Here is a 26,370-nt window from a genome sequence, read left to right on the forward strand (position 1 = left end):
GTCCTGCTCCATCATCATCATCATCACAGACTGGCCTGCAGACCCTGGTTCCACAGGGCCCCAGGCTAAATCGAACTCCCACGCCTGAGACGCACGTTTCAGCGCCTGGTTCTCGATCATCCAGCGCCTCGGAGAAGGTTATGGATGTCGACAACAAAACTCCGGCGTCATCGACGCCAAAACAACAGCGCTCTCTGGAGCGCACTAAGAAAGACAAACTCACACTAACTACGCGAACAAAGGGACCGGTAACCTGAACCGTTACCGTTCTTCCAATAGTACATTCCCACTAACAAATGTCACCTGCAAAAACTTAGTACATATATGTAAATTACCATTCTCATTCTGCCACTATGGCTTTTATCGTACATTGGAATTGTAGAGGACTGATTCGCAATCTAGGTGACATTAAAGACATAACAAAAACCTTTTCGCCAATCGCATTTTGCCTACAGGAAACAAACTTAGGCCCTAAACACAGTCAATTCCTTAGAGGCTTCACCGTTGTCCGAAGGGACCGCGAATGTTCCAGCCGTTTGTCAGGAGGAGTAGCTATAGTCGTGCAGGGCGGCACTCCTACCCGAAATGTCCCATTAGATACATCTCTAGAGGCCGTAGCTGTCACCATTCTATCCTACAAAACAATCACCATCTGCTCACTATATATTCCACCCCACACACATTTTACTATCAAAGACTTAGAAAATCTAAGAGATCAGTTACCAGAGCAATTTGTCTTGGTAGGAGATTTTAACGCTCATTGTACTCTTTGGGGCAGTGTCAAAACTGACTAAAGAGGGCAACTCGTTGAAGATTTTATTCTTTCAAACGATATCTGTCTTTTAAGCTCAGGTGCGCCAACTTATTTCTAACCGACTTCTCGCACTTTTAGTTGTTTAGATTTAGCTTTTTGTTCACCCTCTCTTTTTACTGATTTTAAATGGGAAGCTCTCGACACTTCATATAGTAGCGACCACTTACGCGCACTCATCAAACACCTATCATCAACACAAACCCTGGTAACTAGACCACGCCGATGGAAATTACAGCTCGCTGACTGGCAGGCTTTTATGCAGAACGCGAAACTGGAAAATCTCTATTCGCCAGAGCTCAGTATTGATGAACTTAATAAAAAAATCACTGAACTCATAATCACAGCGGCAGAAAAGGCGATACCGCAGTCTTCCGGCATTGTGTGCGAAAAGCTAAATCCTTGGTGGACAAACGAATGTACTAAAGCCAAAAAAGACCAAAATAAGGCCTGGGGAATCCTACGAAGGTACCCCACTTATAACAATCTTCTAAATTTGAAACAGGCCAGAGCCAAAGCACGATATATTCGAAGAAATGCAGAAAAATTATCATGGCAAAATACATATCTTCAATCAATAGTACAGTCACATCAAAACGAATGTGGGACCAGGTGAGGAAATTTAGAGGAGAGTACACATCATACACTATACCACTACTTACATGTCCAGGCACACAAACAACACTACAGGACCAGGCCAACTTATTAGGTGAACACTTTCATAACATATCCAGCTCAGCAAACTATTCAAGTACATTTTTAAAATTTAAAGAATCGGCTGAGAAAGAGAGGCTGCCTACCACTGGGGCTTCAGCTGAAATGTACAATAAACTCCTCACAATACATGAATTGAACAGAGTTCTCTGCTGGTAAAAAAACGGCAACAGGTCTTGACCGTGTGCACTACACAATGCTGGCACACCTATCCCAAGCGTCGGTAGGGGCACTTCTTAAATTTTTCAATAAAATATGGGAGTCTGGGGTAATGCCCACAGATTGGAAAAAAGCGGTAGTAGTGCCTTTTCTAAAACCGGGTAAACCAGCTACATCCCCTAGCAGCTATAGACCCATTGCACTAACAAGTTGTCTAGCCAAATCTTATGAGAGCATTATAAACATAAAACTAACATTCATCCTAGAAACAAGAAACCTAATAGATAAACACCAGTGCGGATACCAAAAGGGCTGTTCCACCACTGACCATCTCGTGCGACTAGAGCATGAAATACGTGACGCGTTTCTTCACAAGCAATACTGCCTCGCGGTTTTCTTTGATTTTGAAAAGGCATATGATACCACATGGCGATACGGAATTTTGAGAGACCTGGCTGACATGGGAATTCGCGGAAGAATGCTAAGTTGTCTGTGCGATTTCATGTCAAACCGAACATTTCAAGTACGTCTCGGCACAATACTCTCGCGCACATTCACACAAGAAAATGGCGTTCCTCAAGGTTGCATTCTTAGCACGACGCTCTTCATAGTCAAAATGAACTCTGTAAATAAAGTCATCCCACCATCAGTTATGCACTCAATATATGTCGACGATTTGCAAATAGCTTGCCGCGCCTCAAACCTACCCACCTGCGAACGACAACTACAAATAACAATAAATAATCTTACACAATGGGCTGATAAAAATGGTTTCCGGTTCTCAACACACAAAACTGTGACAGTTCTCTTTTCGCAGAAGCGCTCCAGGTCTCACTTTACATGGTACAACGCTGCCCGTCAAAGAACACTATAAATTTCTAGGCGTAACGTTTGACACTAAACTGAACTTCCTGTCCCACATTAACGCAACTAAAATAAAAGCAAATAAAGCGCTAAATATCCTTAAGGTCTTATCACGTAAGCACTGGGGATCTGACCGAACATGTCTATTACGTATATACCGGTCCCTTGTACGTAGCATCCTCGACTACGGTAGTGTAGTTTATGGAGCAGCTAGGCAGTCCTACATTAAGCGACTTGATCCGGTTCACAATCTTGGCCTACGACTGGCGAGCGGTGCCTACAGGACATCGCCTGTACAAAGTTTATACGTTGACGCTAATGAGCCTTCATTACAGCACCGCAGAGCACAACTTACAGTTTGCTATGTACTAAGAATTCGGTCATCACCACAACATATATGCTACAACATCGTAACACAGTGCCAATCACGAATACACTACACAAATAAACCAAACATGATTCGGCCACTCATCTTAAGACACGAACAATATTGTCAGACCTATGATGTTCCTCCCGAAGCCCTGCAGGTTGCCGAAAGGCCAGCAAGATTGCCCCCGTGGTGCAATTTTACACAGCTGTGTGACTGGACGTTAACACATATAAAGAAAAACGACATTCCACAAGAGCATATAATACAAGAGTTCCGAGCTATCCAAGAAAAATACAAAAATTACACAGAATTTTACGCTGACGGCTCTAAAACACAAGAATACGTAGGTGTCGGGATCGTAACAAAAAATTGGGAAAATATCATTCGCATAAATAATTTTTCTTCAGTCTTTACCGCCGAAGTTTATGCTATATGGATGGCAGTTAAGAAAATTACTTCCGACAAGCAGAAGAATGCTATCATTTATACCGACTCGTTAAGTGCCCTAAGAGCCCTTAACTTAAACTCCGCGTCTGAACCCCTGCTTGGCGATATCTTAAACATAGTATTTAACAAGAAATACGAAGGAACAATACGATTCTGCTGGGTCCCAAGCCATGTTTGGATAGCAGGGAATGAAGCTGCAGATAGAAGCTCATCCATGGCAGCGCACAAAAGCATCACACACATAACACTTCCATTTGCTACCTATTATCCCATATCTGTGTCCCTACCAATACTATTCTCCCAAGTCTCTCATATGTTTCAGGCCAATGAGAGACTTGGGAGAATAGTATTGGTAGGGACACAGATATGGGATAATAGGTAGCAAATGTGCTCTGCGGCACGCAGTAAGGGCTTACACCGTAACTATAAAGCAACATCGGGCAAGATCGGAGCGGCAGTAAGCGTGTTTTAAGCAGGCTTGTCTCCTTTTTGGGAGGCGCAGGTCCATTACTTGCTCCCTAAAAAACAGTGGTTAATAAATTTGCAGTGAAGGAAATGCTTTGATTGAATCCTCGGAAACAATCGCATTTTATGATTTTTAGGCACAAGTCTGCCTATAATTGTAGATAGAAAACTCACAGACGTTAGTCCTGACTTACAGGAAGGCAAAACGCGGGCTCATCAAACGCTCTTCATTACAATTTTTCGAGTACCTGCATACATACATACTAGGAAGGGGGGCTAGCGATTCTAATGAATGAGTGAATGAACTTTATTTCCCTTTTAAAAGAGGGGAGGGGCCGGCGAAAGAACGAGAGGGCTATGTGCTCCAGTCTCAGCATGCATCCGTCACCATATTACGTGGCTAGACGTCCGTCTACCAGTCGTGGTAGGCCTCCGCTACCTCCTCAGCCCACCTCAGGATTCGGTCCTGTAGGGTGGGATCGCAGCAGAGCAGGGCAATCTGCCACAGCTCCTCGCTACTAATGAATGGTTTGAAGGTGTGCGGTGGAGTTTTGATGGGGCATTGCCACATGGTATTGGAGACATGTGCTATCGGGACAGGGCAAAAGCGACAATTCGGTGTCGGTTATGTGACGGGACAGAATAAGTGCAAAGTGCGCGGGGTAAGAAAAGTGCGAGTTTGTAGTTGGCGCCACATTATTTCCCTCTGGCCTGTTCTAGGCACAAAGAAAGGTGGATACATTAGGCTTTGGTGTCTCAAATGTATGCAAAGTTTATGGAATGTGACGAGTGTGTCTTTATTGATGTGTTGTTGGGAGTCATTGGGTTCTAGAGTTGGGCCCAAAATTGCGGCCACTCGGTCTGTGAATCCTCGAGCAGCGGCATGATCCAATTCGTTGCTTTGGAGTAGGCTGGAGTCTTGACGAAACCGATGTAGATTTCTGGTGTGTGAGCGACCAGTAGAGAGTGCACGAGGTTGTTGATATACCCGCTACTGAAGATACGGATAGTTAGTTGTCTTAGAGTCACTAATGATGACATCGCAATCAGGTAGCCACGATGCGAGTATATAACGGCCTCTTCCACGTCATCTGTTGAGGTGGTCTTGACAGATGTTGAACAAACAGTGTTGCCCTGGTTGTCTACGACCGCTAGAGCATAACGTTGTCTAGTGGTGTAGGCTGCGGCGTCCACATAGTAGACTCCTCCTGCCTGTCCATAGCTGCGTTGTAGCGCCTTGGCTCCACGTTTACGGGGTTTGACATGAAATTCGGGGTGCATGTTCCTGGAAAGGGGCTGGATGTGGTATTGGCCGTATATGTTCGGAGGAAGTTGATGTCGCTTGGTCTGGTTGAATGGTGGAGCACGATGTTATCTCAGGAACTCACGCCCAGCTTCAGTGGTGGTGAGTGTGGTATTGCAATGACAGATGTGCTTCGGTTAATTCTTGTAGGGTATTTAGTGTGGCTGTGGCCATCACCCTTTGTGTGGATGCTCTAATTGGAACACCAAGAGTGACTTTGGGTATCTTCCGGATAAAGCAATTTACAGTATCCTTTTCCTGTCTAGAGAGTGAGAGATACGGTAGCGCGAAGGTGAATTTCCTGAAGACAAAAGCCTTGCTTAGCTGGGTTACCTCCCTGTCTCGAAGCTCTCCGTGTTTGCATGAGATCCTCCCTATCAGGCCTCCCTATCAGGTATTTCCTACCGTTGTTTGTAATGCTTGCAAGGTATGCTGGCTCGCTCGGTTGCGTTGTAGGTGTAATCCTAGGACCCTTATACTTTGTACGTGGGGTATAGGCTGTCCTTCCACTGTGAGTTGGATATACGGGTGTTAGGTCCTGAAGCGTCTCTAAGGGGGGCAGAAGAAGCTGTGATTTGGTGGAGGAGCACCTGAGATCCAAGTCCTGACCTGCTTGTTCGACCTGATCAATTGCTGCTTGGAGGGTGTCTTAGATATGCCCGTCAGAACCTCCGGTGATCCACAGGGTAATATCATCCGCGTACAATATGAACCGGAGGTCAGGAATCTCTTGAGAGAGGAAGCTTAAGGTCGCAGAGCCAAATTGAAGAGGAGGGGGAAAGTACTGCATCTTGTGGCGTACCAGTGCATCCTAAACAAATTTGAGCAGATTGCTCGCTGCCTAATTGGGGCATCGCAGTGCGCTTCGCGAGGAAGCTGGTTATATAGCGGGAGATTCGCTCCCTACAGTTTATGCTGCCATGTTCACGTAGTGTGGCCAAGTGGGACACATTATTGAAGGTGCCCTTGAGGTTGAGGCCGAGCAACGCTTATGCGTCACATGCGTCGCTAGCTTCAATAATATCTTCTTTCATCCTTAGCATGACATCTTGACAAGAAAGAGAGTCGTGAAAGCCAGTCATTTCCCAAGGGAACAAGTGATTAAGTTGGATGCATTTGGAGAGGCGTAGGTGGATCACGTGCTCTAAGGTGTTCCCTATGCATGAAGTGAGAGAAATTGGTCGGAAGTTATCACTGCGAATTGGCTTATTCGGCTTTAGAATGAAGATCATCTTGGCTGCTCTCCATTGTTGGGGTATCTCCCCTCCTTCGAGACAGTGGTTGTAATACTCGGTGAGATTGCATATGGGTTGCTCATCGAGGTTGCGAAGCGTTTTATTGGCCACAGAGTCTGGGCATGGTGCGGTGGTGGTTCGCACTTGGTTGAGGGCATGTCGAACTTCCGCTTCTTTGATGGGACTGAAAAGCTCCTCACTGGATTCACCAGCCTAGTAGGGCATGGATATTTGCGTAGGAGGGGCCATATGATTGGAGGCCAGGTTTCTGAATATGGTCGGCATGTGCGCTGCATGTTCGTGCAGCAGTTTATTCATCTGGCGGTGATAGTGCGTCCTCGACCTGCTGGGGTCGAGCAGGTGCCGGAGCAATTGCCAGGTCTTTTAGTGCTAAGATGACCATGCCCTTTTTTGCAAACCTGGATGAATTGCTGCGCCGCCAATTTGATAGCGTATTGTTGTATGTGAGAGTCTAACTTAGTTATTCTGATTCAGAGTTTGTGATTGTAACCTCCTCTTAGCCATTTCCTAAGTAAAGCTTGCTTTGGTGCCCTCATGTGTAGGAGCTTGGCATCAATTGTGGCCAAGGGTGTGTCTAGCGGTAGAGTGGTCTACGTCTGCCTGCCACGTCTGCATGGGCAATGGTTGAAATCAAGAAAAAGAAATGGGCATGGGCAGGACATGTAATGAGGAGGGAAGATAACCGATGCTCATTAAGGGTTACGGACTGGATTCCAAGGTAATGGAAGCGTAGCAGGGGTCCGCAGAAAGTTAAATGGGTGGACGAGATTAAGAAGTTTGCACACACGACATGGCCACGATTAGTACATGACCGTGGTAGTTGGAGAAGTATGAGAGATGCCTTTGCCCTGCAGTGCGCGTAACCAGGCTGCTGCTGATGATGATTACACAAAAAACAGATGTTGCCTAGAATAATTCTTGAAGTCACGTGTGACAACGAGTGACGTCACAGCACGAACACCTGTACGCAGGCGCGCTAGCACGCGCACGTCATCCTCCGGCTTGGAGTGAGGCGGCCGTGAGGAGGAGGAAAACGACGTTGTGTTTGGAATTTCAGATCTTATCGCGGCGCGTAGCAGTGCAACAGTTTGTAGACACGATCGTTATCACTGATTGTATGCTCGGCGCTTGCCCGCTCAAAATGGCCATACCTTGTGAGGGTTCCCTTTAAGTTGCAGCCTCGTGAGAAAAAATGTTTTAGGTCTAACTAATGGAAACACTCATGAACAATACAAAATGTTCCTTATGCAGGACAACACAACATACGGGAAGTGTTGGAGTGTATTTATGACAAAACTTAAACGGGTGCACGTGCTAGGGGTGGACCATTACGTACTGAAAACAAATAGTATCATTAAATTCTTTCATTAGGTTCAGGAAAAAAAACTATAGTAGGTGCTACCTACTGCTATACACTCTTAAAAAGTTTATGCCCTTTTGCTCGTATCTTGTCCCACAATAACAATCGTCATCTGTCATGCCCGCATTTGCTTTCTTTAACGTTGCGAGCAGGCCACTTCCAGTGACGAACGGCTTTCACGATATTAGCGTGACACAGAATTCTCTACCGGAAAGTAGTGAGCGCTGAGTTTTCAAGAAAGGAAACGCAATCAAGGCTGGTGAGGATTATCGTTGAGGAACAAGATAAGTCCAAAAGGGTGCAAACATTTTAACAGTGTTCTGTCATTATGAATGAATTACGGTAGCGCAGAAGTTATTTGTTTTGCGATTGCGAACTTCAATAAAACAATGTCATGTCACCTTGACATTTCCTTGATTGCCTGGAAAAAAAATGTCGTATGATTTTTAAGCCTGTATCAGCATCTGCAGATTTTATGAATAGTAGCGTGTAGTCATCAGGAAACTGGTTTCAAGCAGTAAGCAACTGATTCATTGTTAGCCAATGTAAAGGCGTATATGAACCTGTTCTACAATGCTATCAGGTAAATTTTAACGCTACAGGAAAATAGAAACCGTTTTCCCTTCATTCGAGGTGCCATTAGCTCGTCCATAGTAGCCCAATCTCATTATCGAAACTACCATACCGAAAATGCTGTGTACTTGATTGATACCACTATTTCTGGAAATTATGTGCTCTGATGAGTACAACATTAATTTTTTTATTTGCAGCTAACAGCCAGATGTGAATGTGTCCTCGAGAAAGTTGCCAGATATACCAAAGTCACGCACCTGACGCTCATCTTCGGCTCGTCAAAATCTAGTTGCTTTTTCAAGCCTCACGTGACGAAAGTGCTATCTGTATTCCACCTGGTCCACTTGTCACTTACAAACTTCAGTGAAGTCAAATTGTCAGTCATCGCAAATCAGTGTCCACAACTGGAGTTCCTTGGAATATGTGCCTGTAGTGTTGAGGATGAAAACAGCTTTAAAAAATTCGCCATCTTGGAACACCTTCACATCGGCAGTAACATGAAGGAACGCTCATTCTTCAAACTCCTGAGGTCCTGCCCGTGTCTCCGAGAACTGCATCTCGACATGGACGATCTGACGACAGCGTTCATCGTAGGACCTTCCCCATCATGCGGAGAGCCCCCTGCATTCGAGCATCTGCAGCAGCTCACACTTCGCACAAACATGGATGGCAAATGCGGCGTGGATACCAGTAATGACCTCCCGTCGCATCTTGATTGCATTATGCTGCGCTGTCCTTCGCTCCGTCGCGTGCGCACTGACAACTTTAAGATCCGCCTCCACATTGCCACCTGCTTTCCGAGTATTTCGCTGGACTGGTGCGTGTGCACTTTCTGCTCCGCGGAGTTCCCAAAAATTGACGAGTTCCAAAGTGAAGTATATGCGCGTATGCAGTGCCTCGATCCAAGGAAGATGCTAGGGGAGGTAGAAGGGCAGCTGCGAGTAAAATCAGAGAAATCCATAAATTCAGAAGATCCAGTGCACACAAGTAAGGAGGTAAAGAGGAACCCTGAGGCCGGAGTAATAATACAAGCCTAAGAGACGGAATGCGTTCCTCGGCCTTTGAGGTAGAAGGGTAGAAAGAAGGAAGCAGTAGATGTAGCAGAATCAAGAACTGCAGTAGAAGCAGTGACGGCTGAAGAACCTGCACGTGCAGAAGAGACAGAAAACCGAGAGCTAGAAACGGAGTTGCGGGCTGAGGAACCAAGAGGACGAGGTGACTAAGATTCACGGAACGACACCTTATAGCGTCAAATGCTTCCGTCATTATTATTAATAAATTTTCGATTCTTATACTACTAGCGTAATGTAGGAAGCTTCAAAAAATGACAAATAATCAGGGGTGCTCGGTTAGTATGCAGTAAGTTGCTACGATTTTACAGGGACGTTTAATGGCGAGTAGAAACATTTACTGGCACTGGCGTGCTAGTCAATCGACTCTCTGTGATGTACTGCAGACTGTGATGCGGAACGAGGATAGGGCTATAGACTCTAGAGACAGTTGCAACCTTTGGGGTGTATATTTGCCACACAACTAAAATCATCATCTGTGTTGCCCCATTTCGCTTTAACGCTCCGAGCCCGGTACTTCCAAGTCACGAATGGCATGCGCGTTATCAGCTCAACAGATCATTCTCGACAGGAAAGTAAGAAAGGAAACGCAAGCAAGACAGATGATTATTGTTGTGCGGCAAATATACACCCCAAAGGGTGCAACTACTCTTAGAGTGTATGTAACCTAGTGTGTCAAGCAAAAAAATTGTGTTCTGCTTTAGAAAGCTGTTATGGCTCGCATAATAATTTTTCCAAAGAAATCCATAGTTGCTCCTACGATTAGTAACCGGCAACTGTGCTCACTTCCACTTTTTAGGTTTAGCCCAAACACGCACTAAACTACATCAGTTGCCTGGATTCAAGTTAAGGATTTGCTTGGTGCTGTCTCATGAAAAGTGCGTTAGAGCCTTCCTTCACGAACAACTTGCTAGAAGAGGCGATTGATAGCTGGATGTTTGTGAAGGTAAACATTGTAGCCTTTTAGTATTGTTACGTCTTCCAACCGGTGCCACCAGTGTTACGAACTTGTACCGCTGCACCACGATTACGGCTTTGTGGTCCCGTAGCGCTCGTCACCCGTTTCGTGACAGAGCGTTGGTAGCGAAGACTCCGAGCCTGGCGTCGATGAGAATAACAAAAGGGACTTTATACATTATATACAGGTTATCATACAGGACATGAACGGGTCGGCACTGGGGCCGAGTGCTCACAACAAACGCGACTGTTCTCGCACGACGACGTCCGGCGAAAACGCGTTACACATCTCACCCCAGTCGGGAGCGACACTCTCTCCCGGTGGGGTCGGCAGATCCTGTTTTCGAGCGGCGTGTCGCTGCTTTTATAATCCCCGAGGCCCATTGTCACTCAAACGGCCCAATACAAAGTCAGCACACGACGGTCGTCCGAGGGGTCCAACCAGCGACCGCGCTGGCCACTCGGTTCAAAGTTCGCGCGCGCGGTGACCTCCCGGCAAGGGAGGTGCGGCGCCGGGCCGTCGGGCACACGCGGACACGTCAAAACACGCTGCTCCGCCGAGGCTTCTCCCGCACGAAGGCGCAGCATCTTGACTGGTGAAGGGAGAATTATGGCGCTCGCAGGATAGATTCTGCATCTTGCAGATTCGGGATCCGGGCTTGTGGTAATGGCACAACAGCATCCCCGCCCTCAGATAAGGCGCCGGGAAGACGAGCTGCCTCCACGTGGCTCGGATGCCAGGCGCGCACGTTCGTCAGGCTCGTCCAAGTTCACGTCCAGTGTCGGGACGCCAGGTAACCTCACGTGCCCAGGTCCGACTCGCCAGGACAGGAGCTCTGCTCACCACGTCGTCGCCAAGGCACCTTGACCAGCTCCGCTCGGGTCGTTCCTAAGACCTTGCTTCTCGCCACTGGTCCCGCTTGGTCGTTCTGCAGCTTGCAAAACCGACCGGCAAAAGGCAACACCCAACACGAACAAGTGCCCTCTGTCTCCCGTCAAACACCAGACAAGGCCATAATTCAAATCAACCTAACTAAATTGTTTTCCCCTTTTTTCTCCCGCTGCAACAAGAGGCAGGTGTACGATCTAGCACACAAGGCTTAAACAATCAGTTTTCAAATCATCAACATAACAAAATAGAAACAATTAATAATCAGCAATAATAATGACAAATAGAATGGTCCCCTTGAAATCGCTTTGGACCGAAAACATACTTCTGAGGAAGCAAATGAGGTCATTCATTTTTCCCGGCGATATTTTCGCGGAATCCGAAGCTGCTTATATTTGCGACCCTGCTTATCCGTGTAGCGGCGGTACAATAAGCCAGATTCCTTGCCAAATGAAACCCCCTTTTCTTTCACTCCCCGTTTGACGCTCTTCCTCAGATCGGCTAGTGAACAATCTTCCTGTTGTTCGCGAATCCGAGTTTCCCTTTCAACTGCAGCCTGCTCCTGCCGGCTGGCGGAAACCGGAGCGAGTGTGGAGCCCGCGTCGCCTAATTGCGGCGTCGAGTCTATATCGCGGCTAGCACTGCACGCGTCACTCCCACTCACTTCCAGGACCCGCTCGTCTAGGCCAGCCTCCGAGCTCTGCCTCTCCCGTGACTGCTCGCCACTCAAGTTACCGTGATCGGTCCGTGGGCCGCACCGCCTTTCGCTCACCGACGCTAAGTCAAGTTCCCTCGACAGCGGGCGCGCTTTGGATCGCGTGGGGGCCATGTACGCCACGTCGGCAAAGAATGATTTGCCCTGATCCCTCAGCAGCTGCTCCGAGCTATTTGAGAAGAGGTAGGAAAATTGCTCCGGGAGGGCGGCTGACACAGCGGCTTCGGTGTTAAGTTTTCCAAACTCTCCTTCAATGATAACCGTTGCGATCGGTAAACAGACACTCTCCTTCTCGGCCACTTGCCGTATCCTAACGCACTCTCCCGTAAAATCACTCGAGGAGACGAAAGACGGGTGAACAGTGTCCATAGTTGCTGCAGAGTCCCGCAGTGCTCGGCACTTCTTGCCGTTTACCTTAATTTCCTGCACATAGGGCTCCAATAGACATATGTTTTTGTGAGTTTCCTGTATCGTTGCAAAAGCAATTCTCTCTGGGCAGCTTGCAGCGATGTGCCCTTGCTTTTTGCAATTGTAGCAGGTTAACGGTCTCCGTTTTTCAAAAGAACGCGTCATTTCGTTTCGCTGTTTCGGACCATCGTCATCACTCTGAGATGCATTCTGTACATCCCTTACAGTTTCTTTGGGAAGGGACTCGTCGTCCCGAAACTCGCGACGCGTGATTTCCTTCCGTTCGTCGGGCTTCCCGTAAAACCCATCTCTTCTATCTGCTTTTTCTACGCGCACTGCCTTGCTGTGCAAGCTGCGGCGGGTGTAATACTCTTCCGCTAACTCTGCTGCCTTGTTTAGCTTAACCTCCTTTAGCCTATCTTGCAGCCAGAGCCGGACATCCTCATCAATGCAACGGTAGAACTGCTCCAACGCGATGCATTCGACAATTTTGTCGCGGTCGTCGTAAACCTCTTCGCCCTTCAGCCATTCCACCAAGTCGGCTTTTAGACGAAACGCGAAGTCAACATTCGACTCCTTACCCTTTTTTGCATACCGGAACCTCTGCCGGAAAGCTTCGGGCGACAATTTGTACTTCCGCAGTAGCGCTTCCTTCACATCACTGTAGCTCTCAAACGCCTCTTTCGATAAGCAAGTTATTACGTCTGATGCCTCCCCAGGAAGCAACGCTAACAGATTCTGTGCCCAGAGGGATCGCTCAATGCTATTCCGTTGACACACGTGCTCAAATTTCACGAGGTATTTGGCCATATCCTCTCCGACGACAAAGGGTGGAAGTTGATCGCGTATTCTGGGAACATTAGAAGTGAGACTAGGCGCTGGCGAGCTATTTCGGGTCTCCAACTCTTTCATTTTAAGCTCGTGCTCACGAATCTCTCTCCTTTCCTCCTTTTCCTCCTCGCGACGTTGCTGTTCTCTCCTTTCCTCCTTTTCCCGACGTTCATTGATATCCGCCCAGGCCTCAGCGGCCTCCTCAGCCGTTACGTCCCCAGTCCTCATGACCTCAAGGATCGCATTCTTTCTTTTGGTTGAGCCCAACTCAATGCCCAACTCCTCACAAATTTCGAGAAGTTCCTTCACCTTGTACTTCTCCATCGTTCACACTGTCCTCCTGCTGTTTACCCTTTTTGAATATACCTGCCGTACGCTACTATAACACTACTAGTAAGACATATGCAAGTATTTCACACACTGCCCTGTTTACCCCCTCAGCATCCCCTGGTTTTCAAAACACTCTTACTAGGCTTGAAACACACAAGGTTATCACAATGCAACACCAAATCCTTCCCTAAGCTACTATAACCTGTGTCAGAGAAAGTCTGGTGTTTGAGGTAAACTTCAGGCACTCACCGCGCCGAGGTAGCTGATGCCGGTCAATCCCGTAGCTGCCATCCAGTGTTACGTCTTCCAACCGGTGCCACCAGTGTTACGAACTTGTACCGCTGCACCACGATTACGGCTTTGTGGTCCCGTAGCGCTCGTCACCCGTTTCGTGACAGAGCGTTGGTAGCGAAGACTCCGAGCCTGGCGTCGATGAGAATAACAAAAGGGACTTTATACATTATATACAGGTTATCATACAGGACATGAACGGGTCGGCACTGGGGCCGAGTGCTCACAACAAACGCGACTGTTCTCGCACGACGAAGTCCGGCGAAAACGCGTTACACATCTCACCCCAGTCGGGAGCGACACTCTCTCCCGGTGGGGTCGGCAGATCCTGTTTTCGAGCGGCGTGTCGCTGCTTTTATAATCCCCGAGGCCCATTGTCACTCAAACGGCCCAATACAAAGTCAGCACACGACGGTCGTCCGAGGGGTCCAACCAGCGACCGCGCTGGCCACTCGGTTCAAAGTTCGCGCGCGCGGTGACCACCAGGCAAGGGAGGTGCGGCGCCGGGCCGTCGGGCACACGCGGACACGTCAAAACACGCTGCTCCGCCGAGGCTTCTCCCGCACGAAGGCGCAGCATCTTGACTGGTGAAGGGAGAATTATGGCGCTCGCAGGATAGATTCTGCATCTTGCAGATTCGGGATCCGGGCTTGTGGTAATGGCACAACAGTATGCAGCAAAATGAATATCGTATTTTTAAGCAAAATTTCGTTTGGGATATATGATCCTTGTAAAACGGCAACTCAAGAGGCCATACCGCTTCGTTATTCTGGCCGCACATGCCGATGGTGGGATATACGTCAGCGCACGTCAGCTCCAGTAATATACAGCGACCGATGAGTTTACGTGTTACCGCAGTGGGAACTGAATGGCCAAGCAAAGGTCTAGAGGGCGCCATTCGACATCGACGGCGTGCAAAAAACCCAAGTGGGGTGACTAAACAGGTCACTGCTCATTTACCACGATCTTAAAGCGTGCACTTCTGAGAGCTTGTCACTGGTATTGTTGAGGACCTGGCCGTGCAGTATTCGTACACGCCGTCTCTTTCGAAGAAGACACTGTAATCTATATGCGCCGTACTAGCCAGCTTTAGCATATGGTTAGGCTCAACCAGCTGATGCGCCTTCCTGCACGCATTGGCTCGCACATCAAGAGTCCGGTAGTTCATCGAACTGACAAGGCACAATTATGAAATGTATTCTGAGTGGGATTTCTAGGAAAGCAATAAAATTGGTCCTTGACAGGATGGGGACTTCGCAGCTAGATGTATTATGAAAGGTGACAGGAGTTTGTTAGCTTTGCTGTACGTGATGACAGCGGCAATAATCAAACAGCAAACGGGTGCTGCTCACGTAGGTCGGGGCAGTAAGCGCGCACTCACTAATTATTACTGACCAATATTTTGGTAGACAATGTGCTTGCAGAAACTCCGAGGTACTTATTCTTTACTACATACACAGACCCAGAAGCAAGTATCCCAGTTGGCTTCGAAGAGGTTTACTAAGGAGCGGGACATATCTAGTGGCGCATACGCACGGGAACGACCAAAATTTGAAACTCCACTACCTTCTGGATCGGCCAAAATTTTAAATTATTCGCTATTAGCTCGTCGCCCAGTTCCGCAATGTTCGCGCCATTAATGGCAAGAGAGGCGAGTGAGACGCGCACGCTACGCCGCGTTGCTCAATTTCGCGCCGTTGGCGCCGTTCACAGGCACACACCTTGGCAGCGTGATTGAATGTGCTTCGATTGGTTCAAGCGCACGCAATGGCACATGCGCTTCCACAAATGAGCTATGAAAATAGGCAACGGTGACGCAAATTTCGGTTTCGTGGGCCACCTTCAAACAATGTTGACCTCCGCTGATCGCGTGTGGGAAGACCCACCGATTGCGCTCGTCGCCGTTCCCTCAACGTCACATCATAGAGAAAAAATTTGGATGACCCTGAAGCTTCGCGTTTAAGAGTGGAACGCGATAGCATTCAAAGATCCCTGATTGTTTCTCACGCTTCCCGGCAACTGGAGGGTATGTAACCGGTATGTTCACCGGGAAACGCTGGCCGCGAACGCTATGCATGCGCGCAGGTGGGCTTTCTGGTCGAAACACGCTCTCTTGCGTAAGACGCGATGCGACGGAGGCGAGTGACAGCTGGAAGCATTACAAGCAATTGGTCGCAACTGGCGGGCGCCGTGGCTGGTGTGTGAATGGTAGAAACGCCTGAAAAAAGGGTTTCTTTGAGTTTTGGCGTAACAGAATTCTGTTTTCTCCCGTAATCAAATTACAATCCGAGAGCTATAATTTCTGTAGGTTGTGTGTAAGTCATAGTTTACAATTTTTCCACGCATTTTAACGTGAGAAATTCAGTTAGTTCCGTAAATTTCTTGCGTCACATGGAGGGCCTGGGTATGGGTGGTTTGAAAATTTTTTTTCGCCGAAATGGCGCCCGAGGCCGTCACGGTATTTTCTGCGACGGAAGTTTTGTCCAGTGTGAGCACGCGCGCTCGCACGCCATATGCGTCCCTTTCGAGCGATCGACTAACGCGAGCAACACCCAGGTGCCGCGCGTCCCGCCGCGGTAACCAAGGCTACATCTAGCCATCCAACTAGACAAGGATGGCGTTCCATGAAGCTTCACCAAAGGCTCACTGATTCACCTTCAACGGGCCACAGCGCCGATGAAATATTCGACGCCATTGAAGAAACCGTAGGTCAAGGAGGCCTTAACACCCTCCAACACCAGGAGCAGCTAAGTTCATCGCAGCTGTCGCGTGTGCAGCAGCCGCTGTCAAACTATCGTCAAGGTCGATTCAAATCAGTCGCGAAACTTCGGGCGAAAAGCGGTTCAGTACAGATTGTCACCGACATCAGTGTGGGGGGTTATGGGAGCAGCGATTGAAGCGCGACTATGTTTGGAGGGAACAAACATTGGGAAAGAAAAACGCGTTTTTTAATTCAAGCGAGACACACGTAGACTCATTCAACGAAAATAAATTCCTTGTCAATTTTATATATTCGTGACGAGTTAAGAAAATACAAATTTATTTATTTTATTATTATTAATAAATGCATTTCTTTTCAGCGCCCATCGCTACAGGGTGCGTTTACGCCATTATCACTCGCAATGCAATGCACGTCTTCAAATGGGCAGAAAGGCGCACTCGTAAAGCTCACCTGTTGAAATACGCCCCCCTCACAGTTTGCACTTTTTTGCTTGTCGAAGAATGTCTGAATTTGGTGACGCGGGTAGCTTCATCGCTTCTTAATTTGTTCATGCAAAAGTAGTGCGTTACGGCCGCCAGATAATTGTGTAGTTGTTCTCGTGCGACTGTGCTGGCCGACGGGCTTGGCATCCGACAACAGGATCAGCACTCTACACCTAAAGCTTTCGTCGGCCTCCAAACAAAGTATGTTCTGTGCAGGGATGCGATTTCGACAACCGTACGGCTGGCCTTGTTCTGCATCGCTTTTTACGCTGAAAGCTCAAATAACCATCAAGTCGAATGACGGCGAATTCGAATATATAGCTCCAAAGGCAGGACAACAAAACAAATTTCGCGCCTTCGATAACAAAATGACGTCACTTATGCTTTTAACGGACATGGCGTCACATTATTTTTTCTTCCGGCGGAAGTGTTCCCACCACATGCAGATGGCGTTAAGCTCCATGAACCGCCTATGGACCGCCATGTTTTGAACGTATGGATTCCTATGGAAGCTTTCGCTACCAGGTACATTTGCCTTGTTATCGTCCCGGGACTTTTTCGTTCTGAATGGTGCCTCGGTCCCAGTCGCCCAAGTCGGACCACAAGTCCTCTTCACTTTCGCCTTCCGTGTGGCCCAGTACGTGGGATCCGCCGAGCTTGGGGCAGTCCTTCTCCGTATGGAAACATTCTTGCAATTTATTAATCACAGTTCTTCTCAGAAGAGCACTACTGAAGTCAGCGCAACCGAGGCAAGCTCAAGCGACATGGCCTCTCCCCCAGAAGTCATAATCTGCGAGTCAGCGGACATCATAGCGCACGAAGACTACTTGCCAGCTGGCAAGCTCACCGAGAGGCAGCGTCATCCGGCAGGCCGCGGTCGGCGCCCTCAGCTCCGGAGGATGCCGACACCTTGCACCACGCGAGAGACTGCGCTTGCCCAAGCCAGCGGATTGCGAATGCCCCGAACAGCGGGCTCGTCGTTAGAGGATCCAGTAAGTCAAGCTGCTGACCTAATCCTTATGGCAGAAGCAATGGACACTGATAAGTAAGAGATAAATAGAGCGCTAGAAACAGAAACACACTCCAGCAGTCCGCCTAAACTTAAATGCCCCGAAAAAGTCACGCGCATCGGTTTCCGCCGTGGGCGGAACCCCTTAACTGGGCCTGTAAACATGGCGACGTTTTTCGCTTGCATCATGGCGACGGTGCATTTCCTCCCTGAATGTTCAAGGGTTCCGGTTCGCTGAAAAACAGAGAGAGGTGCTGCACTTCGCGCGGGGCGTCAACGTGCTTTTCTTGCAAGAGTGTTTTTTCTGGACACGCCTTGATGTGCCAAGCTTTAAGACCCGTTTTTCTGTGGCCTTTTCACTGACAAACGCTGTGTCTTGCGGCAGGGGAGTGGCGTTTTTAAACCCACGTTTTAGGGAGTGAGCCGCATTGTAGGTACGATTTAGACGACAGCACGTTAGGAGTCTATTTTCTGCTGGAGACGAGACGAATTAGGCCACTAGTGGGCTTCTTCGATTTTCCACTTCTGGCTACCCGCGGGCTGCCAGAACCTGCCAGAGCGTCTTCGTTTTTCTCTGGTTGCTCCGCCCACCGCGCTACGCACTTCCGCCGGGCGTTCGTTTTGCTCGCGCTGGACGGTTCTGGCTACCCGCGGGCTGCCAGAAGCTGCCAGGACGATTTTGGTCTGGCTGCTCTCTGGAAGTTCTCTGGCTAGCAGACGACTAAAAGAGGCGATGGGCGCTCGCCGCCATCTTTACGGGGACTTCACGGATTTCAACGCGGGCGCTTGAGGACTTAAATTTATCTCGCTCAGCCAACTGTATACGGTCATCTTCGGATTTCCTTACTTCTAGCGTTATCTTTTTAGGTGCTAACGCTCCGTTCCGCATCGCGAAGTGGTGTGATACGAGCCTTGGTGAACCGTTTGAAGCTTTTGTGTGTGTGTGTCCCCTGATTGCTTCTTCGCGGCGGTGAACAGCGCGCCGCGCTCTCATGCGTGCATGTTATCTGCATCGTGTTCCACGCAAGTTGTAGACGCTCATTCACACATTGCGGTACATCTTGGTTTCGTCTTTCTCTGGTGGCGTTCCTTTTCACATAATTCGCGTATGTATATCTCTCCTTTCTCTGCAGTTAGCGAAGGCTTTGCAGTTCGCCCGTGTTCGCTCCGTCTCTCTGTCGTATGCTTAGGTGGCAGTTCGAAACCGATGTGTGTTCGAACTGCAGGCCGTTGATCTAAGAATACACTGATTGCACTCGGTACATTTAGACACACGTACATTGGCTTATTGCTCTCATGATTGCGACCAATGTTGTTTTTAGTGTGAAACGTTTCGCTGGTCACAGGCGACGTGCATTTTCACGCGCCAGCCGCGTCGAGCTCCTTAAATGAGAAGCACCATCAGCCACAACAAACTTTCTGAAATCGAAGCCTAAGCAGGTCGGCGCGAAATTTTATGCGTATGAGACGTACCCGATAACCTGCTTTCTCATCTCTTGTGATGATACAGCGCCAACTCATCAATGTCGCCGGTGGGCGACGTGATCGCTGCGAACAGGGATCTTACAGCTATCGCTTTCGAGTATACAATCACGATTTCGCGTCTTGTCATCTGCCGCGTCGGAGGCCACCTGTTGCGCTGCGCAAGGCGAGCTTGGCCCAGTACGCGTCCTGCGACGAGTCGCGCGAAAGCGATCGTATTCCTGAATGCAACTATACATTTTCAAGGTGGCAACGCATAAATGGGCCGACTACGCCGAGCGCGCGTCGGCCTCGACGGTCGCTGCCATGCTGGTAGCATGTTTACATTTGGCCGCTGTACCGGCGTTCGATTTTGCAAACTTCGGGCAGGTTCGGGTTGTCTTGGGATCCCAGCCCACGTGACTTCCTGTCAGAACCGGAACTAGCTGGCTGCCGTCTGGCTACCAGCGGGCTGCCAGAACTGCGAAAATCGAAGAGGCCCAGTGATATGTGCACCCGCACGCCAGTCTAATGAAACGCAGATATTTGAGTCAGTTGACACATACATGTTCGAGCCTTACCGGACGCTCATATTCGGTGATTTCAACTGTTGCCTAAACGAGGGCCGCGACACTCGCGGACTAGGACGGTCCTGTCACCGTAGAGAAAGGATTCAACAAGATTGGACATTCCCACAGAGCCCAGCGGCCGAATTCACTGCAGCGCACCAAGCCGCCGACATTAGTACCATAACCACACTTCCGGATTCGGTTTTGAGCGCGCGCATTTTGAACGCCCGGCCAGAACACTTTACGCCGGCTGCGCTGGTCGCCGCAGCATTTTTTTCTTCCTTTTTCTGCTCACCCGCGCGCGGTCTTGGTGCGGAATTGTTTTATTATTAGGTAAAAAAGATTGCAAACGATCTTTACAAGCCTCCATTGGAAATGTCGCACGTGTAATTTCCTAAAGAGGACGCAAGACACCTTGTGCGACGAGGAAATGTTTATTTTACTGTACATATAAATGCTCGTTTCGGGCTTTTCATGCATTCATCCAACGTTGTGGTGCCAGGTAAGCAGCAATAGTTCCCGTACAAAGCTCCGCCATACAACGTCAGCTGAAGAAAGTAAATCACAAGCATGTGTCATGTCGGTATTAACACCTTATTGGAATAACGCGTATAGAGGCAAACCTTGGGAAAGTGATGAATCGGCGGCATTAGAAAAAAGGGCAATTCGCTTTTACATAATGGCGTAGAAAATAACCGACTCATCCGGAACTACATCGAACATATCACGAAAACATCCGATTTACAAGCATTCCCCCATTCCCGGTCCCTATTTTTTCCTGGATTTTAGAGCATAAATAAACGGGCGACTGCGCGTTTCCAAAAGAATTTCGCTTCAACCACCGCGAGAGTGCGCTACGTATACACAAAGGTGGTCCCAGCACAGGCTCTCGAACAGATAATGCCCGACGCTCGCAGAATTCGTTCTACTCGCACTCATTACAAATGCTTGGGTGCAAAGCCTGTTTTCAGCCGCTCAGAAAACAGAATTTTCGAGTTGCAAGTTCTTGGCGTTTGAGCTCCTTGGTCTTATCTTTTGCGCGTTCTGCCGTCGCAAGCAACACATTGCCATGTTATCGCTGTTCGCAGTCGCTCGTCGCGTTTTCGACAAGCGCGAGTGCCGAAAGAAGGTATATGTTTTTGCGGGGTCACAAAAAGTGTCACATACTTGTCCCAGTAAGATTCATCATCATCATCATCCTAGTTACGCCCACTGCAGGCCAAAGGCCTGTCCCATACTTCTCCAACCAATCCGGTCATGTACTAATTGTGGCCATGTCGTCCCTGCAAACTTCTTAATCTCATCCGCCCACCTAACTTTCTGCCGCCCCCTGCTACGCTTGCCTTCCCTTGGAATCCAATCCGTAACCCTTAATGACCATCGGTTATCTTCCCTCCTCATTACATGTCCTGCCCATGCCCATTTCTTTATCTTGATTTCAAGTAAGATGTCATTAACTCGCGTTTGTTCCCTCACCAAATCTGCTCTTTTCTTATCCCTTAACGTTACACCTATCATTCTTCTTTCCATAGCTCGTTGCATCGTCCTCAATTTGAGTAGAACCTTTTTCGTAAGCCTCCAGGTTTCTGCCCCGTAGGTGAGTACTGGTAAGACACAGCTATTATACACTTTTCTCTTGAGGGATAATGGCAACCTGCTGTTCATGATCTGAGAATGCCTGCCAAACGCACCCCAGCCCATTCTTACTCTTCTGATTAATTCCGTCTCATGATCTGGATCCGCTGTCACTACCTGCCCTAAGCAGATGTATTCCCTTACGACTTCCAGTGCCTCGCTGCCTATTGTAAGTTGCTGTTCTCTTCCGAGACTGTTAAACATTACTTTAGTTTTCTGCAGATTAATTTTTAGACCCACTCTTCTGCTTTGCCTCTCTAGGTCAGTGAGCATGCATTATAATTGGTGCCCTGAGTTACTAAGCAAGGCAATATCATCAGCGAATCGCGAGCTTCTAAGGTATTCTCCATTAACTTTTTATCCCCGATTCTTCACAATCCAGGCCTTTGAATACCTCCTGTAAACACGCTATGAATAGCATTGTAGAGATCGTATCTCCCTGCCTGACGCCTTTCTTTACACGCCAGTTTCAGTACACGCCAAACTAAGTTTGCCACCAAGGCCTATCTTCTTTTCGCTGCCTGACGACAGGCGCGGCGAGTATGTCTCAATATTATCAGAAAATGTAACGAAATTATTTACAATCATGATGCGTGTCAGAGAAAGCTGACGGCAAAGGGAACAGCCAACTTTTCAGCTCATAAGTGATACGTTTCCTTTACAGACCGTATGATCCCCATACCTTCGTGGTAAAGACACCCGCTCAACTACTTCTCCTGCGCAATGTTAGTACTCGGTTTCTTTGCTTCAGACAAATGTTAACAGTGAACTGCTGGACAAAGTGGTGTGAGTGAAAGTGTGTGAGATAAGCGCCCGGCCATGTTCTGTCGGTGATTGTGTTTTGATGCGGTTGGTGCGACGTGAAGTTATGAAATGGTTGTATGGCAAATCGAAGTAGGTGAAATCGCCATGCATGACTGAAAAATTATTTCGGTGGTTGTTGAAAGCTGTCGGCGGTATGCGCATCCCGATCATTTGCACGGGTTTCGCCTTGAAACAGACGCAAAATCAGCGGAACCTCGATAAATTGCTTTGCCGCAAGCTTCAGAAGTGCTTGAGCCAAGTGAACTCACTGCCCATGGTCGACCATTTCTGTTGGCTGCAGCTAGCCCATGTCAACTCTCATCTTCCCCCTTCAAATCCAAAACATCCAGATTATCTACGCAGTCGTGTAGATCTTCGCAAAGGTGGAGGATGCAGTGTAGGACCAACTTTCACCCCGGTTTCTTCCAGGCTATGTTGAAACATAATTCTATCGTTTTATGCAGGCTCACACTTGGTAACCTCGTCAGGGTAGTGGTCTTCCGATCCAGCCCGACGTCTTCCTTGGTCCAGCTGTCATTGCTGAAGACATTGCGCCGAGTCCACGCATGCAAGAACATTGTCCACCATGCACTACGCCTGGGTTCCACCTGCGACTCTTTCTCAAGCTGCACATCGGAAACGGCTCACCTGCATAACATGTTGTGCCGCATGCTGCCCGCTGGCTATGTGCTAACCTTTCATGGGGTATGATGCTCTGTGTATTTCTTCTGAGTTGTTAATGCTACAAATATTCTGCAGAGGACTAGCCATCCTTGATGGGTGTTCGGCAATACCGACAGACTGACCTATCCACAATTTTAGGTCTCTTGCCTGGATTTTTTAGGCCTTTCATTAGCGTGCGCACACCTTTTTTCACTAATCCTTTACGTTGCGTGCGATAAGGTGCTGTTAACAGTTGCTGTAAGTTTTTGCGTGAGAGAAACTCTAGAAAACATGCCCGCAAACTGGTTCAATTGTAGGACACGAACGTTTTTGAAAGTCCGAACTATGCAAACGTTGACTGTAGTGCTTTGGTTGTCGTTCCGATGCTGCACTTTCTATTGGCATCACTTCCATTTATTCTGCTTTCATTTCTAGGACGACCAACATCATGGTCCATTCTGCGGGCCTACAAAGTCTGCACGTAGTCGACACGACTTTTCCTTAGTGGCCGGCAACACCAAATGTATTTGTGTACATGCATCTGTGCTGGTGGAATTGCCGCAGCCTGCGCACATGAAACGCACGATTTAACCAGTCGTTACATATGCTAGTCCAGTATCAGCTGTTAAAACAGCTTTTAGCAGTCATTTTCATGGAAGTATTGCCGGGTTGTGCCTCATGCAACCGACTTAGCTATACGATTGGCAGCGGCTATGGGTAAAACAATGCGATGTTCCCAGTACATAAAATAGCTGCTTATGGCGAGCTTTATTCTTCTGTTGAAGTACGCCCATAGCTTCTCGTGATATTGTGGTACGCATGGTTGCCGTCCAGCCGCAATGAACTTTTCCGTATGTTGAAGAATAATAACTTAAGCCAGTCAATTATTACTCACAGGAGCGCACACTGCCATTTCCTCCACGCATTGGGCTAGAAAACGGACTCCTGTTCGTTGACATGGCCATTCGGCGGCTCTGTAACCGCCAGAGGCAAGAGTGACTGTGGGCGTCGGCATTTGAATCCTCACTACCTCTGTGGCACTGCATAGTAAAGGTACTTGCTAAAGGATAATGCCCAACAATGTTCCCTCGCGGTCGCAATCGATAGTATTGTTTTGCCTGCATTAAACAAGTGGCAAGGGACTAGTGCCCGTCACTAGCATGAACCGAGGTCCGTACAGGTAGTGCCTGATCTCTTCAACGCTAAATACATGCGCCAGAATTTAGTTTTTCTAGCTGCGAGTGATTGCGATTTGCTGTTGTCAGCATCTTGCACATTCCGATGATTCAAGCACGATTTAAACGGTTGGACAGAACTGCTGCAATACCAGCTGGGAAACGTCGCACTCAAGTCGCAGTGGCTTATCTGGATGAAAATGAGCCAGGAACTTAGCAGCCTCATTTGAAGCGCTTTTCAGTCTTCCTGATTACTTTGCCACACGGTATTTTGTATAGGAGAACGTATTGGCAAGATTTGACAAGGCTGTCCCGTAATATCCACAAGACCTATGAATCAAAACAAGACCTAAATAAATAACAGTTTCAGCTGATTCACTAAAGCCGGTGCTGGGGCTTCTACAATGGTTTTGATGATGTAGATTGGGCGCATACCCCTAGCGTTTATAGGATGATCGATAAATGCGACTTCAGCTTGCCGGAATTGGCATTGTCCCTGTGCAGTCGAAGAACGTACTCCCGCACCCGCTTCAGAACCTTTCATGAGATAACATTCTTCTTTGTCATCGTGATATTACCGAAATGAACCCCCGCCCTTGGAATATATCCCAACAGCCCGTCCATTCGCCTCTCGAATACGGTTGGAACATAACTTGCGCTGAAAGTAGTCGTTTTCAACAGAAGGATAACCTTATGAGTGTTGAGGACAGTTCTCTTCTTGTTGTCTTCGTCTAAACGCAGCTGGTTGTGAGCCTTGGGTATGTCCAATGCGGTAAAAATTTTCGCGCTGTTTGGTTCGCGAAATATTACCCACTCGAGGCAAAGGGTACTGTAGCACTTATGAGAATCATGAGCTACTCCTGACTTTTGACTTGTATAACTTCTCCACGTTCTCTTTACAAGCACCACGTTCTCCTTTAAGAATGGCTTCCGGTTACAGGCGAGAAGCCTCTCATCTGACTGCACGACACGGATAAATATTTGGCATGAAAAGCGAAGAAGGGCGATTTACTTGAGCCTGCTAAAATCTGCAGTGACGTATGGTTATCTAGGTTTCGCACTGCCTGCATGGATATATATAATTGTGGTAGTGGGTGTCAAATCTTCGTGTTTACGAGACTGTTGTGGCACTGTATGGCAGGCTTCTGCAAACAGATGCAAGGGAGACAATCTTGCAGCACGTGCACAACACGGCGATGCGACTAAGCGCGGTGGTGAATTTTGAGTTTGTTCTCGCCAGCGGCAATGCTGCGCAGCGTCTGTAGAACTTATTTCATTTAGTAAAATGAAGTAGATGGTCCTCATCAAATTCAGTAGTAAAAAAAAAAAACAGGTGAAGTATAACTGCACAGTCGGAGGTACCGAAGCAAAATCTGTCGGGGGGACCTACTAAGAAGGAAACAAATGGTGGTTAGTGCAATTGTGGTCACAGTAACAGGCTGCATCATAAAAATGTTGTGTTGGTCACGTTTGTTTTATGAGGGCGACATTGTGTTGCATGCTTAAAGCAAAGTCATATGCAACGTTTGGCTAATATCTGTGGACAGAAACTTGCGAACTTACAACAAAAATTTTGCGTTACAATCGATTTTATGATATTTATTTAAAGCAATTAACAGACAGTGTCGCTACAAGGCCGGGACATAGTTCGGGTAAAAGAATACAGATACGTTTGTGTATGGATCAATGAAGGCAATAGATGTATGGAAACATAGGAATAAAGAATAACAGCAAATGGGAAGAGAAACACAGCCATAATGAAACACAGAGCGTTATAGGGATACAATAGGTAAGAGGTGCTCCGGGGTATGTAGAAAAGTGTAATGGTTCCAGGAATTACTTTAGGAAATGTGGTTGTTTGCTTGAAATCAGGGGCACAAGCAGGACTCGAAGGCAACCAAAGGTCAGTAGGACGCCTCGCATTGGGAGCTCACGGGAAGACTACAAATGAAGCCGTGCAGGATGATGGGTCCTGGACAAGTTTGGAAGTGAGGGAAGCTGACATTAAAATTGATTTTGAAGAATCGTTATGGAATA

At 47.9% G+C, this 26,370-nt stretch overlaps 1 protein-coding gene across 3 annotated transcripts in view; it reads left to right on the forward strand.

Moving 5' to 3' along the window:
* LOC135908774 (uncharacterized) overlaps positions 1-26,370 on the forward strand; it is a 94,102-nt gene that overhangs the window by 16,045 nt on the left and 51,687 nt on the right. For 2 of the 3 annotated variants that reach the window (XM_070522410.1, XM_070522412.1), the window contains exon 3: positions 22,960-23,200. The gene's annotated coding sequence lies outside the window, so the exon portion shown is untranslated. Of the gene's footprint in view, positions 1-22,355; positions 22,417-22,959; positions 23,201-26,370 lie in introns of all 3 variants that reach the window. The other variant, XM_070522411.1, reaches the window with a different exon arrangement.

Source organism: Dermacentor albipictus, chromosome 7, assembly GCF_038994185.2.
Source record: "Dermacentor albipictus isolate Rhodes 1998 colony chromosome 7, USDA_Dalb.pri_finalv2, whole genome shotgun sequence".
Taxonomy (NCBI): Eukaryota; Metazoa; Arthropoda; class Arachnida; order Ixodida; family Ixodidae; genus Dermacentor; species Dermacentor albipictus.